General features: G+C 33.3%; 1 protein-coding gene across 50 annotated transcripts in view; it reads right to left on the bottom strand.

Annotated features, from left to right (window-relative positions):
- The window catches only part of KCNMA1 (potassium calcium-activated channel subfamily M alpha 1), a 412,923-nt gene that overhangs the window by 145,744 nt on the left and 249,030 nt on the right, over positions 1-18,149 (bottom strand). The window lies entirely within an intron of this gene.

Below are 18,149 nucleotides of genomic sequence, written 5' to 3'. Positions count from 1 at the left end.
CAAAAGATCTGATAAACCAGATAAACTAGACTGATTAAATTTGCAAATCTTAATGACGTCAAATCTTTTATTGTAATAAATTGCAATATTGTAATATTGCCCCTATCTCCATCCTAATTTCCAAAAAACTCAAGCAGTAGCACAAGGGGACCACACACTCTCTCCTAAAAGTTTCAAATATACTATATAATTATTTCTATAAACAAATGGGAATTTTGTGTTGAAAGCAGGTTGCCTGAGTTGCAATTCCCAGATAACTGTAAAGCGAGTGAGAAAGAGTATGCAGGAGAAAATGCTGTAAAAGATTAAGGGCTTAAATTATCAAAAGAGATTTATTCTGATACTAGATTGGCTACAGATCTCTGGCATATGAGTAAAGGTACATAGTGTACAAACACACAACTTCTAACATTGAAACAGAGCTTTCAGTAAACAATGCAGCCAACAGTTACTTAAAAAGTTGTATAATATGCTGCTGTGACTATTGCAGGGCAGCTTCATGTCATTCAGTCTCCAGTGCTATAAAACATTTTTTCCTCCCTAGAAACTTAAGGAAGCAATTAAAAATCAGCACAACCTTCCTCATCTCAGTGAAGTTCAGAGGTTTCCTTCAAAAGCAAAGTAGTATGTGGTCAGACGTGTGCTAAATCAAGGCTTTATTTAAATGGGATTATAGAAAAGTTGCTAAATAAAGCTTTTACTCTTGTTAAGGCTTATAACTAACCTTAATGGAGAAGTAAATCTCTCTTATTTGTGTATCATACATATACAAAGTCTATACAAACTGTGTAGCTCTGAAGATTAATCACAACTTGAAAAGTGGATTTGGGGTTATCAGTAGAAAAAGACATAAAATGATGCTTAATATTTCTAAACTTCGGATGCACGTGCATCCATTTTGTATCAAATTTCTCAAAACTACGAGACACAAACTTCAGCTGCACTTGCAGAAATAGTTATAATAGTAGAGTTCTAGCAGTTTCTAGAAGGGAAACATTCAAAATTGTGTAAATTCTGAAATTGTCTCTCAATCCACTCCCTACCAAGTTTTTAATAAACATACTTTAAGAAAAATCCCTCATTTCAAATGCACTGAGGAGAATTTAATGATATATCCATTGCAATGTTCCAAAAACAAGCATAAGAAAGAAAGAAAGAGAGAGAAAAAAAATAAAAAATAGGGAGACAAAGAAATAGAGAATTACTAACGCTTAAAGTCCAGATTCCATGATCTGCAAATAGAACTTCCTTGTACTGAATCAGCTTGTAACCTCTGTATCCTGTCTAGGACACTACTTTGGGACTTTGCTTTTTGTATAAGGAAACTTCAGCGTACTGCCTGTTCTGCATAGTTTAAACATGAAAAAACATGAACATAAAAAATTTTCATATTATGACAGAATCTAAATCCTTTCCATTGTTCTACCTTTTGCAATAATTGAATAAATCTGTTAGATTTTTGTACCTGTGCCATTTTAGATGATCTCTTATATTTCCTGTCTTGTAGACACTGAGTTCTATCATACCAAGAAGAATACAGGATTTAATAAGTCTCATCCCACATTCACAGTATGAAGACATAAGTCATAAACCCTATGAAATGGCAGATTGTCTAGATGATAAATAAAAACTTTGCAAGCTGCCATGAACCACTATGTTTTCCAGAAAGCTTGTTATATAATTAATTTTTTCAGAAAAATTAATCATGCTAGAATTGCTGAATATTTATAACCTCAGGAGGAAATACATAGAGTCTAGGAATACAACTTTTAAGTGTAAGCCATTGCAAGGAAGACAGTTCACAAGGAAGGTTGAAAGAAAATTCATAAAAATATGGGAATTGTGGAACAGTGTAAAAAAAAAAAAAAAAAAGTTCTGAAAAGTGATCTGAAATAAACAGGTAAAAGGAATGGTAGAACCACAGCTGGAAGTAACATTTCCAAGTACCTATAGTACCTTGTACGCAAGATTTGAGCATGCAATCACCGGTTCATTGTTCGCATGCAAATGAAACCTACTATGCCTGCAGTATCTATTCCCCCTATCACTATTAACATGAAGCCTGGTATTCTACACAGTAGGGACAAATTACACTGTACAATGCACCAATGAGCACACCTCTCCAGAGGGGAGTCTTCAAACCAAAGTGGGTTTTTTTGTTGGTTTTTTTTTGGCTTACTGGCAACATCCAATACTAGATGAACTCAAACTAAGAAGAAGAATTCCTGGTTTTTAATAATTGGTTTTTAAAGTTGTGAAAGAAATATGAGGTGCTGTCTTTGAGTTAATGTTTGGCACTCTAAAACATTTAACAGCATGGACTGCTTTACCCTCTGCAGTTAATTATGTTCACTTTGAAAAATCACAGCAAACTTGGAAATTTCAGCCTTATTTGTCAAATAGACTCCAAAAAGCAACACCTAGGAACAGACTGTAAGCAGAAGGCCATAAGGCTCAAATGAAATAAGACTGCCTCTGAATGTATGTTATTCATCATCTTGCACTTAGCAAGGTGATGATGAATCAGCTGAATAATTCCTAACAGGAAAAGTCCAAGAAACACTTCATTTTTGTGTTGGAGTTAACAACATGTCAAAGACTGTTTGCAATCATGCAGTAATCCAGACACAGTAATCCTTAGAGCAGTAACCCTGCTGCAGTGAAACTGCTGTCAGATTAAAGATGGCCCAAATTATTCAGTAGGTAGATTACCATGAATCCACATTAGATGAAAATTAAGCAAAGTTAAACAGAAAAGATTTTGAGTAGTCTTACTCAAAAATAATTATCAGTGGGTCCATAGAGAACAGCCAGGTTATGAAAAAAATCATATAAAACAATTAAAACAGCATCCCATGTTATGATCTCCCAGTGTTCCAAATCAATTTTGACTCATTTAAAAGTAAGATAATATCTTTCACGCTCACCAACGCACCAGGAATAGAAATACAGGATATTTTCTTACACATCAAAGATAGTAATCAAAAATCTATAATGAGAAAATTAATAAAAAATCCCACTTTCAAAAACTGTATAAGGTACTAACACTCTTATATTTAAAGAACATAATCAGTAATTCAAATAATATAGATTGTTATGTATTATAGTAATTTCCATTAGCAACGTTTATTGGAATCCTGCCTTCTAAAGACAGCTGACCATTCAGATGAAGGCAAAATTTGTGGATTATTTGCAATTTTGCCTCCTCGCCTTTTCCTTGACAAAAAGTTTTATGTTGGAACGTTCCTGTGGGATTTATTTAGAATAGAATAGAATCCTCTGCAATACAATAAATTAAATATATATATGTAATATATATTTATATATATATATATGTAATATATATATATATATATATATATATATAAAGGTTTAATGCACCTAGAAATTCTCTCTAAATCAGACGAAAAATACACATGCTTATTCAGCCAGCTAACTTTAAGCTTCTAAATGCAAGACTAAGGTATGTTTCCAACTTGGAATTCATCTGAACTGAAGATTTCATAGATTTCTAAGCCAGAAAAGTCTATTATGGTTATCAAATTTAATTCTTTAAATATTAAAAAAAAAAACCACAAAACAAACAAACAAAAAAACTTATTATTCCATAATTTCAATCTCTGGTCCAATAATTTCACTTGTATATGTAACCATAACTCAAATGAGCCTCAAAGTATACCACAGCATTATTTTCTTACTGTGGAAATATTTGTTCAGCTACATGTTTCAACTGTGACAACTAAAGAACAATTCTCAAAGTACACTGAAGATTTAAAATGTGTGAAGAAACTTGTATTATTTTATCAGGTAATTTTCTAAATCACATAAGAAATTATTGGGAATAAAAGTAGTTTTTGTGTTTGTTTGTTTTTTTTTTTAAATTATAATTTACATAATGCATATATGAAGGTAGCCAGTAAGTTATTTGATTACACAAAGCTAACAGAAAACACTAAATGTTTGTATTAACAACAGATTAAAAAAGATAAGAGAACAAAAATATCACCAGCCTGGCTCCCAGAGTCAAATGTCTATCTCCTGAAATTCTATACACTGAATAAGGCTGTGAAACAGAGATATATCAAAATCTCTCAGACCAACTTTGAAAAGTGGCTGAAAGGCCAAGTAAGCCCCCAAACACTAAAATTAATTTCAAATATTACTGAAGTCAGATTTGTGCAAAAAGAAGCAATTTTTATGTTGCTGAAATGATGGGATTGATTCAGAATACAACAGGAGTATTTTTATTATTTTTATCGCACACTTGTTCAGTTCTGTGAGGTAAAAATATTATCCAGCTACTGCTTTCCACGTCTTTAGTGAGGACTCAGTAAGGCAGATGTTTTAAAACAGAATAGTGACAAACATGACCAAAAAGCTAATTAACAGTAGCAATAAAATTAGAGTTGAAAATTCTTTATGAAGCTTGCAGCAAAGAAGACAAAATGATTTTAATCTTTATTTGGATTTCACAGTCCTAAAAGTTGTTCAAATACAATATTTTTCTGTCAGTTTTGCAGTCTCAACTGAATTGATGCTTTTAAAGTGGAAAGGTATACAGCTGCTACTGGGATTCAGCCAAAGTTATAAACCCCCAAATTAAAATTTATAATTGTTAATCTTTAAAAGGGAAGAGGAGGAAATGAAAACAACTATTATTTTTTCTTTATGAGATTCCAGAAAACAGAAACAGAAATTAGGATATTTCCTTAATTCAATGTGACTTCAATCTAGTGGAACAGCATCAAGTATTACATTACGTCTTCAAATAAATACATACTACCTTTCTTACTATCATATGTTGCTTATTCTGGCAGTAGCATATTCAGGGGTACTAGCATTAAAACTACAGACTACAGAGACTTTGCATACCAGCTAAAATCTTTGCAAACCATTCACCCATTCATTAGAATTTTACCTTCAATGAATGATTTCACCATTCATGAAAATTATCAATGGCCACTGCTACACCATATTTGACTCAGACCATATGGTTTAGAGAAGACTGAAAAAGCAAGAATTAGTATTCAGGAAATGAGAAAATTTTCTGAGATTTACAAAATGGAGGAGATAATTTTGGGGATGAAAACAGCTCTGTTCTGAATGCCTTCACATAGTGCAGCAGAACAATCTGAGATTCCAATCCCTGTAGGTGAGTGTCAAAATGAAAGCTCCAAGAACAATTCAAGAGGTAAGAGAATCTGCAAGATAGCCAAATTATTTTCCTCCTCCTTATTATGCAAATGTACATATGAAACAGGTTTCACTGCATCAAGTTATGAATATACAGGTTGCACACTAACTCCTTTCAAGAAGCACCACATTAAATTGTTAATAAATATCTGCTGCACATTTTAACTTACATTTACATCTACTGAAATGATGGCCACCCAAAGCAAAACAAACAACAAGAACCCTATATCACTGTAGAATATTACCTTCCATTCTTCAATAAAGACAATTATTTCATTCTATTTGAATATCAAACCCCCTTGGGGAGACACTGCATATACAGGCGCATTATATCATGCAAGTCACAGAAGGAATTTTTCCTATAAAGCAACTGAAATCATACACCAAGTTTGAAAAAAAAATGAACAGCATCTTTTAAGAAAAAAATGTGCTAGCACCAAAGACAGAATCACAAACTACATATTGAAGAAAAAGTTTAGATTAGACCTTACCCCAGTATGAGCCGACCCTATAACAAGAGACCAAGGAGTTTCGAAAAGAATGTTGTTCTTCCTTCTCAGGGATATTATGTCCCGCCTTGACACGATATCCATTTTGGAATAATTCTCCAAGAGACTTTTTACGTCTTCTGGTACTTTTATAAGTTTCCGTACGTGTGCCCCCAGAAGGGCTGTGGTAGACTAAAATCTTGCTGGGAATCATGACTATGAATCTTCTACTTCAGATGTACTGCACATATATTGTGGTCCAGTCTTCAGTCACAGCATCCACTAACAATGAAGATATTCATATATATCTCCTTTTTTTCCTTTTTTTGTTTGTTTGTTTGTTTGTTTGTTTTCCCTCCCTGATTCAGTATTAACACAGAGAAAGCTCAGAGTGCTTTCTTTAAGAGAACTTCCCTCTGGAAGCAGATTTGAAAACTGTGTCCTTTTAAGTAAATTTGAATTATATATAAATTTCAACTTTACATGTTGCTATCAAAATATAATTCAATATAATCTAACTCATTTCTGTTAGCATGAAACATACAGAATTCATGCAAATACAGAACTCAGCCTCACAAAACATCCTAGGAATATCACCAAGTGTATAGACAAAACAAATCAGAGAACAGACAGGCAGGCAGTGCAGATGCTCCTCTGATCCGTGATGTACTAGAGCTTAAGAGCCATCTTCTATCCGGATATTACCACATAAGCTTCTTTCAGATACACCAAAGAACCACACCCATCAATTCAAAACCCACAAATGTGATGCTGTTCACTTGAAATGAACAGGTACTCTCAATGAATATAGCTGTAGCAGATCATAATGGGAATTTTTTGCTGTGTACTCTTTTCTTTGGCACTTTGTGTCTTCTGGTGAGAATTATTATCCAGAAGGCAGAGGTTGCATACCAGCCAACTCTTACAGGATTTATCCCAGATGAAATAAACCCCTGCACACACACAACCAGTCTTCATCTAATCCCAGTTAATGACAGCTATATTGCAGGGAAAAAAAAAAAAAATATATATATATATATATATATATATCTTTAACCATCAGGCAAGCGGGAAAGAACAGAGCACATTAGTTCTCTCAAGCAGGCTTGTTCTGTGAATATTCACAAAAGGATTTCTGTTCAGTCAGCTACTACCTCAATTAATTAAAAAAAATGCTATTTCAAATAAAATGTAAACATGAGATGATAACTTCCACGGTACATGTGCTTGCCTGGTCAACTTCCTGGCTTTGGAGCATAACATACATACTCCATCTTGAAAAGCTAACCTCATTTCAAGAAATATGTTTAACATGCTGAACATTCCATTCCTTTTGTTGTGGGTTTTTTTTTTTGTTTGTTTGGTTGGTTGATTGTTTTTTTTTTATTGTTGTTGTTCTTTTTTTTTTTTTTTTCCCCGCACAAGGAAAGCCATAAAAATACATATTCTAAAAATATATCAATGCCATCTGGACTACAATGCAAAGCAGATACAAAAACAGACAGCACCATGTGCTTATAGGAAATGTACAGGATCTCAAAACAATTTGGAAAATGCTATTGAAGTGAGACAAGGCCAAACAGAAATGTGCAACATTGTATACACAAATTTAAAAGTTCAAGTATTATTCAGGTAGTAAATCATAAGTAAACTGCTTCTGTGACTCTTTTACATTATAACATTTACACCAAGTTTTTAAAAACACCATGGTCATGTTCTCTCTGGTCACAGAGAAAAGCTCCATGGGAGTGGAACATTGGGAATGTTCCCCTTTGACTGTATAAATACATCTGTATGCATTTGTACAAACTATCTGTGAGTGTTTGAACTATTCCTTTCAAACTGGAACTATTTTAACAAGGCATTATTTATCCCTGCTACTAATCACATCTTGTACTGCTCAAACTGAAAGAATATCTTTTTTCTTTTTTTTTAATCATCTGAGGCATATTATTTTTCTTCATTTTTTGTATTCCACCATGAATATATAACCATAATCTTATTCTTTGAATTTCAACCCTATCGTTATCATACCATTTTTTTTTCTTTTTAATTATTTCTTTATTTATTTATAGCAAACATTTGGGTATACAATTCAAAAGTGCTGCGTGTCCAGTACATCTCTAAAGTAAATTAGTGCTCCTCTCCAGTAATAACTAGCAAAAGCTGAGCTTTTTATTTACATAACCTATACTTAGGGTTTAGTAATCTGACAGTATTCCTTTAACTCTTTCAGCTCCCTGGTACAGAGGCTGCTACACAGATTTTTACTGATTTTCTCCATTTAGTTTCAGTGCACTGCTAAAACTGCTGAATATATCAAAGTCTGGGGAAAAAAAAAATGCATTAAATAATAGAACACAAAAATAATTTTGAAACATGCCTGATCCACAATTAAAAAATGTAACTCTAAATTTCTTAATCATTAGGATTGTGATATATGCTGGAAAGCATCAGAGGCAGAACCAGGCAAAAATGCGTTTATCACATTCTGTGATATCACATTCATATTCTGTGCAGAAGTATTTACTTTCATATGAGGTAGTTTTAACATTGTGTTCTGCAATCTGGTTGTGCAAGACATTTTCTGCTTTCAGTGAGAGTAAGGTCCTCTATCATCTACACTCTCTCATCTAAATAGGCTGTAATGCATACCTTACAGAATAACTTCAAAAGCACATTTGAAATGCTTTAATTTAATAGAAGCAATTAGTACTTAGAGGACTGTTATTGATAATGAATATTCAAGAAGTGAATGAAACAGTGAATGGCTTTGTAAGTGCCTGATCAAATCCTGAAATTTAACCCAGTCAAATTTTTTAGAGCACTGTATATTACAGTGTCAGGAATTCAGCAGGTGGGGTGTCCCTGTTTTCTCCTGATTTAGCAGCCAGAATTTCATTGTAAGATTTTAAAGATTACTGTCCATATCAGACAGAAGATACCAGCCTCTGCACCATCATTTCATCAGCACTGAAAATAAACTAATTGTCAGGACATAACAGAAGAGGGTTTTTAATTTTAAAGTCTGTTTTTAAATTCATATTCAGAGGCACCCCACATACATTATTTAGGTCTCATCTTTGCATCAAAATAGTATAGGTTTTAAAAAAACAGTGTCTTTGGTTACCTCTGATCACTTGACAAACAAAAAGCTCTTTGATTCCCCATTCTACTAAAAATAAAAGTTAATTCTCAAAAGCCATAAGATATATACAATAAAAATCATTGCATGCAGGGAGATATATTTTGTTTCTCGTATTTTTAAAATATTTTCAAAAAAATAAAGCCATGTAGAACCAAGGTAATGACTGTATCAACTTCTCTGCAAACACTAAGTTTGACATCAATGAAATCAGTGTTAGACAGCACTTTAAATAAAGGAAGAAACACAATTCAAATGTAAGGACAGCTGGTAAGTCAAAGCTTTAGCATTTTAGCTAATCTCCCTTAACATAAAATCGATTTCAGTTTATAACACTTCAGTCAGAGTATGTCATATTCCATAAGAAAAGCAAAGATATCCTAGTACAGAATTAATACTGGATCCTTATAGAAAATCAAAGACTTTTTATCTTGCAAGCATCATATTTTACAAAATATAAGCATATTTCAAACCTATTTCCGGGCGGAGGGGGGCAAGGAAAAGAAAAAGGTAAATATGAAAAAAACTGAGAAAGAAGGAAGTTATTGATGTCTTATTTTTCTTTTTCTTTTTTTTTTTTTTTTTTTGAAAATTTACTTGACAATGTTACTATAATCGAGACAAATTCTTAAATCAGAGGTTACACCTCAGTGAGTTAACTTTGCAAAGAGGAGGCTCTGAAGGTTAAAGATTTAGTCACTGTTTTTTAAAGCACCCATTACAGCTCAGTATAAAGTAGTTCGACTTCCCAAGGAAACAAAATGTTAGAAACCAGTTTAATTCTTCCTGGCACATCAGGAACGAACTGCAGTAAAATCAGAAATATGCTATGCTTAGCCTGTGACAGAACAGAATAAGAAAAAAAGCAAAAGAAGGACAAAGGGCAGATGTTAAAGCCTGACTAATGCTGCAGCACTTGGTTGCTTGCAGACTTGCATTTCTGCCTGTCTTTGCTTCTTTGAGTCACGAGGCATAACTGCAAATAAAAAATTTGTATGTGATTATGATACAGGTGTGAAAAAAAATCCTACTTTTCTGACCAGATGTGTGCCACACACTTCATAAAATATTTATGCCTGTTAAAGATGAATGATGCTCTTTTGCTAATTACAAAACCTGAGAACTGGAAGATTCAATAAAGCAGTAAGACTGAATCTGGAGTAAGTCCAGCAAAGAAAAGATTTAATATTCTTCAGATTAATTTCAAACAGGAAATCTGTCTGTGGTCTGCCTTCTGAGATGAATATTCTTAGGGTTTTTTACTGCTTAAAAACAGAAATAGGCTAACATATTGCCAAAAGTTAGTATCAGTGACAAATGTATTGCCACAAAATTACAACACTAAGAGAGTAGACAGTGAAAATATACACTATTAGAGTATATTAGAATCAGTTTCTAGAAAAGCAGGTGTCTCTGATGTTTTCCCAGAAGACAACCTTCCTCCAAATATGTGCATTATTGTCCTTTACTCCTGACTGCTACATATTTTCTATATAACTTAGATGTATTTCCACAGTAAGCATGAACATGAGAGAATCTAGAAGTCATCAAAGATCATTTTAATTTCCTATGTGTATCTGCTTTTACAGCTCATTTTACAATGCTGTTGTATGGATATTTTGCCCATAGCAGAAAGGACAGTGAAGCCAGACAGGAGAGACCAATCTCAGTGTAATTATGAACTTTCATAGAAAATAAAAGCTAGAACCACAGTACAAATTATACAAACCACTTTACAAATTATCCTATTTTGTTTGAATTTATGATTGCAATATCTTTCATGTATAAACTCTGATGTTCATTGACTGCCACATCATCATACAAATTGTCTGCCCACTAATCACTATAAACCTATTATTTTCTTGAGCGAGCATTGTTCTAACCTTATATCTAGCCATCACTAAACATTACAGTAAGTATGCAGTAACAGGAATCAAAAACAATTGTAATTATACATATATAATAAAAAATGATACAAACAGTATATATTATATGAATTTTAATAAGAATATGAAACTGCCTTAATTTTTTATTATTTACATAATTGAACATTTAAGAACATAATTAAAATGTGAACTTCTAAGTAACATTAGATGTGCATTAAAAGAAAACAACATAATTTCACTGCATAAATCACATGTAACAGAAAGAAAATAGGTTTAGGGGAAAAAAAAGAAAATGTTTGACTAATCCAAAAAACACACTTTCCAAAATTAAAATGCTGTGGTTTTGTGTGTGTGTGTCTTTAAATTAATTAAGGCATTATTCTGGTTTTCATATTTCCTTGCCATCTGCTATATTTTTACTCATAACAAACATAACTGCTGATAAAGTTGAATAGACCGTTTTTCCAACATTTCTGCTTCTGGTCCGAAGTAGCAGCTAGTGAGATTTCATAATAAGATCTATTCCTGACAAATGCCCATGCAATTTCAAAGACAAGATAAGCTTAGACATTTGGAACCTAAACTACAAAGAAAACTCAGAGTCTTTGACTTCATGCCCCTTTACAAATATCAAACCAGAAAGAATGACTGGTAGACAGATTTAGAGCAAAATGTTTCCGAACTAGTACAGGCTAATATAACATTTGTAAATATACTGTATTGATTTATTCTAAGAGACTTGTAAACTAAATGCCTGAACACCCGAACTAAATAAATGTGCTTTCCAAAGTTTATTAATGTCTCTTCTAATGCTGTTCCGTATTTAAAAACCCCTCTAGAATGAAAATAAATTTATAAATTAAAATAAAATAAAGAAAGGAAAGGAAAAAAAAAAAAACAACTTGAAAATGTATGCCAAAGCATACACACTGAAAGAGCAAGCAAACACCCTCTGAACATCATTAGCTTTAGGACTTTCTAACAACACATATGGAATATGCAGTAAAGTGAACTCAGTTTTCCACACTCAGATAGGACCTATAGGATTACTAGTACCACAGACAGAATCAGATGCTCTCTTATTTCTTTTCTTTATGATGAATATGTTCTATTGATAACTAGGCCACAGCTAAGGCACAATAATGTTTTTCTATAATACACATGGAAAAAAAATTAGTTTGGTTTAAACTAAAAGAATGTAAATCTAAAAGAAATAGGCTGAAGAGTACTGATAACCTTTGGAAGTTATAAACATTACAACCTCAAACAGTGTTTCATTTAAGTAAGGGACTGCCCACAGGACTCCATCTTAGCAGATGTTATTTTAAACTGATTATGAAATACAAATTTAGGCTGCTTAAATGAAAATACTGATTAGCGAGTGTATTTGCTGTTCATGACACAATTTCTAAGTAGTAATATTAATTTATATTTTGTATCTTAAAACATCACATTTCAAAAAAGAAAGTGTTATTGATTGATGTTAACAACTTTACTGCATACTGCAATAAATGACATTTTATTGTGGCTACTACCTTAGGCCTGGCAGACATTTCAGTACCAAGGCATATGAGGCTGAAATCTTACACATGTTTTCAGAAAAAGCCAGTCATGTAATTATGGCAAAATTGCCTTCCTAAAATGACTAAGCGAGACATTTTTAAATAAGTCATCATGTCTGGGTACCCTCTATCCAGTAAATTTAAAAATTTGCTCTGCAGCCTACTGGTTTTCAGTGAGTCTGTCACAATCAGTCGAAGATCCACAAACATATGTGAAAGTTAATATCATAAACAAATCACAGACAGAACAAGGAATATTACAGCAAAATAATTAACAGTTCAAAATAAAGATTTGTTTTCTGTACATAGGAAAACATTCTATTTCCATTAGAATTCATGTCTGAGCTGTAAAGTTGTACATACTAATGTAGATAATGTAGCATTGCCATGGCATTCATTGAGCAAAAAAATAACCATTACGCCCTTAAATAGCATGCTGTCAAGAGTATTCTTGTCAGGGAAGGGTTCTTGACATTAAGTTAATACTTCTATTAATATTCTGGAGGGAAAATAAAATCCACATTGTCAAAATTAACAGGTGATACTGAAAAATAATAAGGAAATATTGTTTGACTAAAAGGAGCAAAAAATTGTCATATTCAATATTATACACATGGTACAGTCTTTTCAATGACACACTGTTGTCAAAAGACCTAGCACACAGACTATTAAGAAGGATGTTCTTAAAAAAATTCTTATACCTTCTTGAAGGCACCTGAAGTAAATGAAGAAATGTTACTGCAAACAAAATACTGCATATGCATGACAAACATTATTTTCTGTGGAAATTTAACAAAACTTTTCTCCCAATGCATATAAAATATAACATAAGTAAAATTACATAATGTGTTTTAAAGCTGTAAAAAATACACCAGTTCTGTAAAAGGGAAAAAAAAACCTGGCACATTAAAGGCATGTTGTAGAATTTGGATGTGTATTCATAATTCCCGCCAGTAGATGGCAGAAATACATAATTCTTAATGAATAAACACACTGAAAATTGGCTGTAAACTAAGGGTGCTAAAAAAGGCATATTTCTAAGGCCTGTGGGTGTATCAAGAGACAAAAGATGCTTATAAAGTTTTGGAGCTCCTCTCTCACAGGCACCGTCAGAATTCAATTATCAAAGCACTTTATGTCAATAAGGTACCCTGTTGCATTCTATTTTCCAAAAGGCATAAAGTGTTCAGCAAATTCATACACAATTTAGGCAGAGTTGCTCTGTGGAGAATATCGGGGGGGGGGGGGGGGGGGGAAGGCAATTAAAAAAAAATTGGGACAAATGTTGCTTTCCATGTCAGTTATTCTCACAGATTTTTAAGTTTCATATTAAAGCACACTTGCTGGATGGCCAGAAGGTATTTGCACCATCAGCTTAAACTATTTGTTTTTTCTCTAAAGTTATGCATCTATTTCCAGTAACCACAAGGAGAAACTAAATTCATTTTCTGACATAAATAGCACTCTCTACAAGAGACACAGGAAATAGTTTTCTAAGACCAAGAATTGACACTGAATCATCAAGCCAGATCCAAAATGACTTGAAAAGTCTGTAGTAGGATCTGAACAGGATTTGAAGAAAGATCAGATAAAAAGAAAGCCTCCTTTTTAAGAAATATGCTTTCCACCACATAGAGAGATTCATTCTCTATGCTGCAGATATGTCTACATTTGCATGCATTGTCTGCCTGCTTTCCCCCCACACTATAAATCTCAAATAACTTTCTGAAAAAACAGCACAGCTTCACCAGCAGCCAAGACTGCCTAGGGGATGCCAGATGAATCTATTAGCAAATAGTTTCCAAGAATTAAAATGTACAGTGGAATAAATGGGAAAAGTAAACTGATCAATTGTGATTGAATGTTAATATGAAAGAATATCAAATCCTCATAATTAGTTAGGATTTATTTAAATCTCTGTAGTTCCTAAGGTTGATTGGTCTTAATTCACATGTCCTTGGAAAAAATGAATCTAAGATGATATTTTACATATTTAATCTTCCTCTATCAATATCACCCTGTCAAGAGAATTTATCCAACCTAGTCTGCTCATAAAGTCAATACAAAATTTTCATAGGCAAGTACATGATAACAAGCATTTTGGTTATTTAAAGGTGTTTGCCCTCACAGAAAACAGAGTAACAATTTTATGTGGAGGGCACAGTGTTTGTAAATCATTACTGAATAAGGCTAGAAAATATTCACACACTGAAGGCCTTTCCAGCTTAGTATATTGCAATCTACAAAAGCAACAAAGGACTGACCATCTTAATCATAATGATAATAAATGAATAATGTTAAAAAAAGAGTTTTGCTAGAATCTAATTTCTGTTACTGCAAATCTTTTTTTCTTTTTTTCTTTTTTTTTTCCCCTCCAACAGCACTTTTACCTTCACTTATACTGTAAAGACAGCACCTTCATCAATTATTAGAAAACATCCGCCTAAAATTAATTATCATAACAAGCTGTAAAATCTCTAGAGCCAGAAACACCATTCTTTGTGTTATTGTTGTTCCCTTGGAAGGATTCTCCCCACTACACAGAAATGTACTATTATAGCAGACATTTGTCCTTTTATCAGTACTATCAAATTTCACCCACAGTTCTGTGCAAGTATTCTATTTTACATATAAGTATCTGAACAAATGTTACTTTTTGCAAAACAGTGGTAGAAAAACATCAGTAGGATATAGATGCAAATATACTTCATCAGAAAAGTGATGTTTTTAACTGTGGTTTTAAATATTAGCATAAGCAATTTATCACCATTGACTACTGATTTAATATATACCACTGAATTACTTAAATTTTCCCTTTCTCTATCCCATTTTTCAGGTACAGTAAGCAGATCATTCCATATACCTGCTGTATTTTGCTCACATACTTCCTTTGCTTATGCTACATGGTGGTAGCTAGCAAAAAATGACACTAGAAATCTTTTCTAAAGGGAAATTTCAAATATAAAATTTTGTTATCATTGCGGGTTTTAAGTGCTGTTTGCTTTCTGCTTTACAATAGGCAGTGAACATCATAACATTTACAGAAACCTTTTGGTGGAAACACGTTATCTGACTATCTTGAATTGTATTTGCATAGTGGAATCTAGCTCATGTTCTAAATCATTCTCTAGATAAGCATCTATCCTCCAATTTAAAACATTAAGAAAGAGAGAGAGAGAGAAAAAAAAAAAGTAGGTAATTGACCTGAAACTAATAATACAGTGAAAACATTTTCCCTAGCCCTCCACCCACACTTCTGTCTTTCTGCTGTTACCTATAAAACCTGTGCCAACCATTTCAGCCACCTCAGCAAAGTAAATTCTTCTCTCTCTTTAAAAACTGTGATTGAACACCCTTCATTAATATACTTGTGTATTTGCTTAAAAACTCTTTCAACACAATGCTTCCAAATTACACTTTGCTGGTCTAAATCACATCTATGTCACAGACACAAGTAATTCACAGAATAACAGAATCACATTTTTTAATAAGTAAAATGTTTCACTGAGAATTAGTTTCCCTAAAGTGAAAGCTCCTCTGGAATAAACACAGAAGAAGCAAGTGTAAATGCACACACAACATAAAAATGATGCTCATAAGCCAGTTGCATAATAAAAATTAAACAAATCTGTGTTTCAGCAGGTGATAAATATCTCTAAAAGAGGATTCAATCAGAAAACAAGTGAAGTGGCACTGTAGAAAAGAAATCCAGAACAAAATGGAACTGCTGCAATTAACGAGAAGAGAAAATCCTTTTAACCCAATTAATAAATATAATTACAACATTTAACTCTGCCTGCAAAATGACATGGATCATATACAAACTACTCAGGAAAAAATGATAAATGTGCAAGCACTGTCATTATTGCTGTTGGTTCAGTTAGATTGCCGTGTCACCACGAATGAGTCAGTTATGCAGTCACTTGCACAAAGTATATTAATTCCAACTAATTGTCTTTTTGCATAGCTTTCCAGTTGTTGGTATTTTCGCGCTATTTGCTTATTTCATGTTCATTTTCTATGATGCTGTGACACTAGTTTTTGCTCTTAGTTCACTTTTGTCTTCAATGCCTTAAATCTGAAAGTTCTGGGAATCTATGATATGTCAAATTCAAGTATGAAAATACATCCTTCTAAATCACATAATGTAAAATCCTGGGATTTTTGAATCTGAGAAAACTGCTAGTGAAATCTATAATTTTCTTATATGTATTAATTCATTTGTTATTGAGATATTTTCCATTTCTTATAAAAAAATTACGGAATTTTATGACTTTCTACTTGAAAAATTTTCACTTAAAAAATGTGGTGGAAGAATATAATGAAGACTTCAATTACAAGAGGATCTGTAATAGTCTTTTCTGGCTGTTTTGCTGCTTTCTTTGGTTTATTAATAACCATTAATGTATACTATGAACTGAACACAGTTATGCAACATATTAATCTATTTTCATTCAATACTGGATTAAAGATAATTTCTGTATATTTAAATTTCTGTACCAAATTGAGAATATAATAATTTTATTTAAATTTCCGTTTTGTTTTAAATTTTATGAGTCTCTTCAGTTTTCAGGGAAAACTTGCACTAATGTTTCTAGAGAAATGGATAGGTAAGGCTTCATTTGCTGTCTAATAAAGGTATAGCACTTTCAAAGCATGACATTTTGGAAAGTTTTCCCCAGTCAAAAACTCCCAAATTTTGATCCTCATTTTATGTAACTAGACAGAAATATGCAATGGGTACAAGAAACTTAATACACCATATTGTATGACTGTTTGTTTTTGTTTTTTTTTCCTGTTTGTTTTTCTACTTTGTTTCACTTTGTAATCATTTTTGTGTGCCATATCTTTTATCAGTGCGCTCCTAGTGGTCTTTCCTACACAAGGTTTCAGACCAGTAACATCTATCTAAATCTTCCAAACATACTGTTCCAGTGGATTTAAAATTTTCTTTTGGCACAAAATGTGAAGGAAACCTGTTTTCATCACTAACATTGATTCATGGCAGTGGATTTCAGTAAATAAGTGGCTTGGAACATCTGTTCAGGTAACAATTACACTATATTCCCTACTTTGTATAAACAGACACATGTACATTCTAGATGGACCTTACCAATACCTACAGTAGGGACTTGTATTCATAGAATCACCAAGAGTAAAAAAGGCCTCTAAGTCCACCCATCAAATCATCACAACCATGCCCATTAAATTATATTCCTAAGTTCCACATAGACATGTTTCTTGAATGCCTCCATTCTGAGCAGCCTGTTCCAATGTTTGACCACTATTTAGGAAGGAAGTTTCTTCTAACAACTAACCTTCACCTCCCCTTGTGCAGCTTGAAGCCCTTCCCTCTAATCCTATTGCTAGCTATCTAGGAAAAGAGGCCGAACCACACCTTGATATATTCACCTTTCAAAGAGTTGAAGAGAGCAATAAGGTCTACCCTGAGCCTCTTCTTCTCCAGACTAAACAATACCAATTCCTTCAGCTGATCCTCATAAGACTTGTGCTCCAGCCCCCTCACAGCTTCGTTGCCCTACTCTGGGCACACTCCAGGGCCACAATGTCTTCCTTGCAGCAAGAGGCCCAAAACTGAACGCAGTACTCAGGGTGCATCCTCACTAATGCCAAGTACAGAGCAATGATCACCTCTCCACTCCAGCAGGCTACACTACTCAAAATACAATCCAGGATGCCACTGGACTTCTTTGCCAGCCTGGGAATAGTGCTGGATGGCTCATGTTGAAGTGACTATTAACATGCCAAGATCCTTGTACTCTGTTCAGCTTTCCAGCCACTCCGCCACAAGCCTGTGACACTGTACAGGGTTGTAGTGACCAAAGTGCAGACCCAGGCACATGGTCTTGCTGAA

Source organism: Coturnix japonica, chromosome 6 (genome assembly GCF_001577835.2).
Source record: "Coturnix japonica isolate 7356 chromosome 6, Coturnix japonica 2.1, whole genome shotgun sequence".
NCBI classification, from domain to species: Eukaryota; Metazoa; Chordata; class Aves; order Galliformes; family Phasianidae; genus Coturnix; species Coturnix japonica.
The sequence above is the reverse complement of the archived record's forward strand: the minus strand, read 5'-3'. Positions and strand labels throughout refer to the sequence as shown.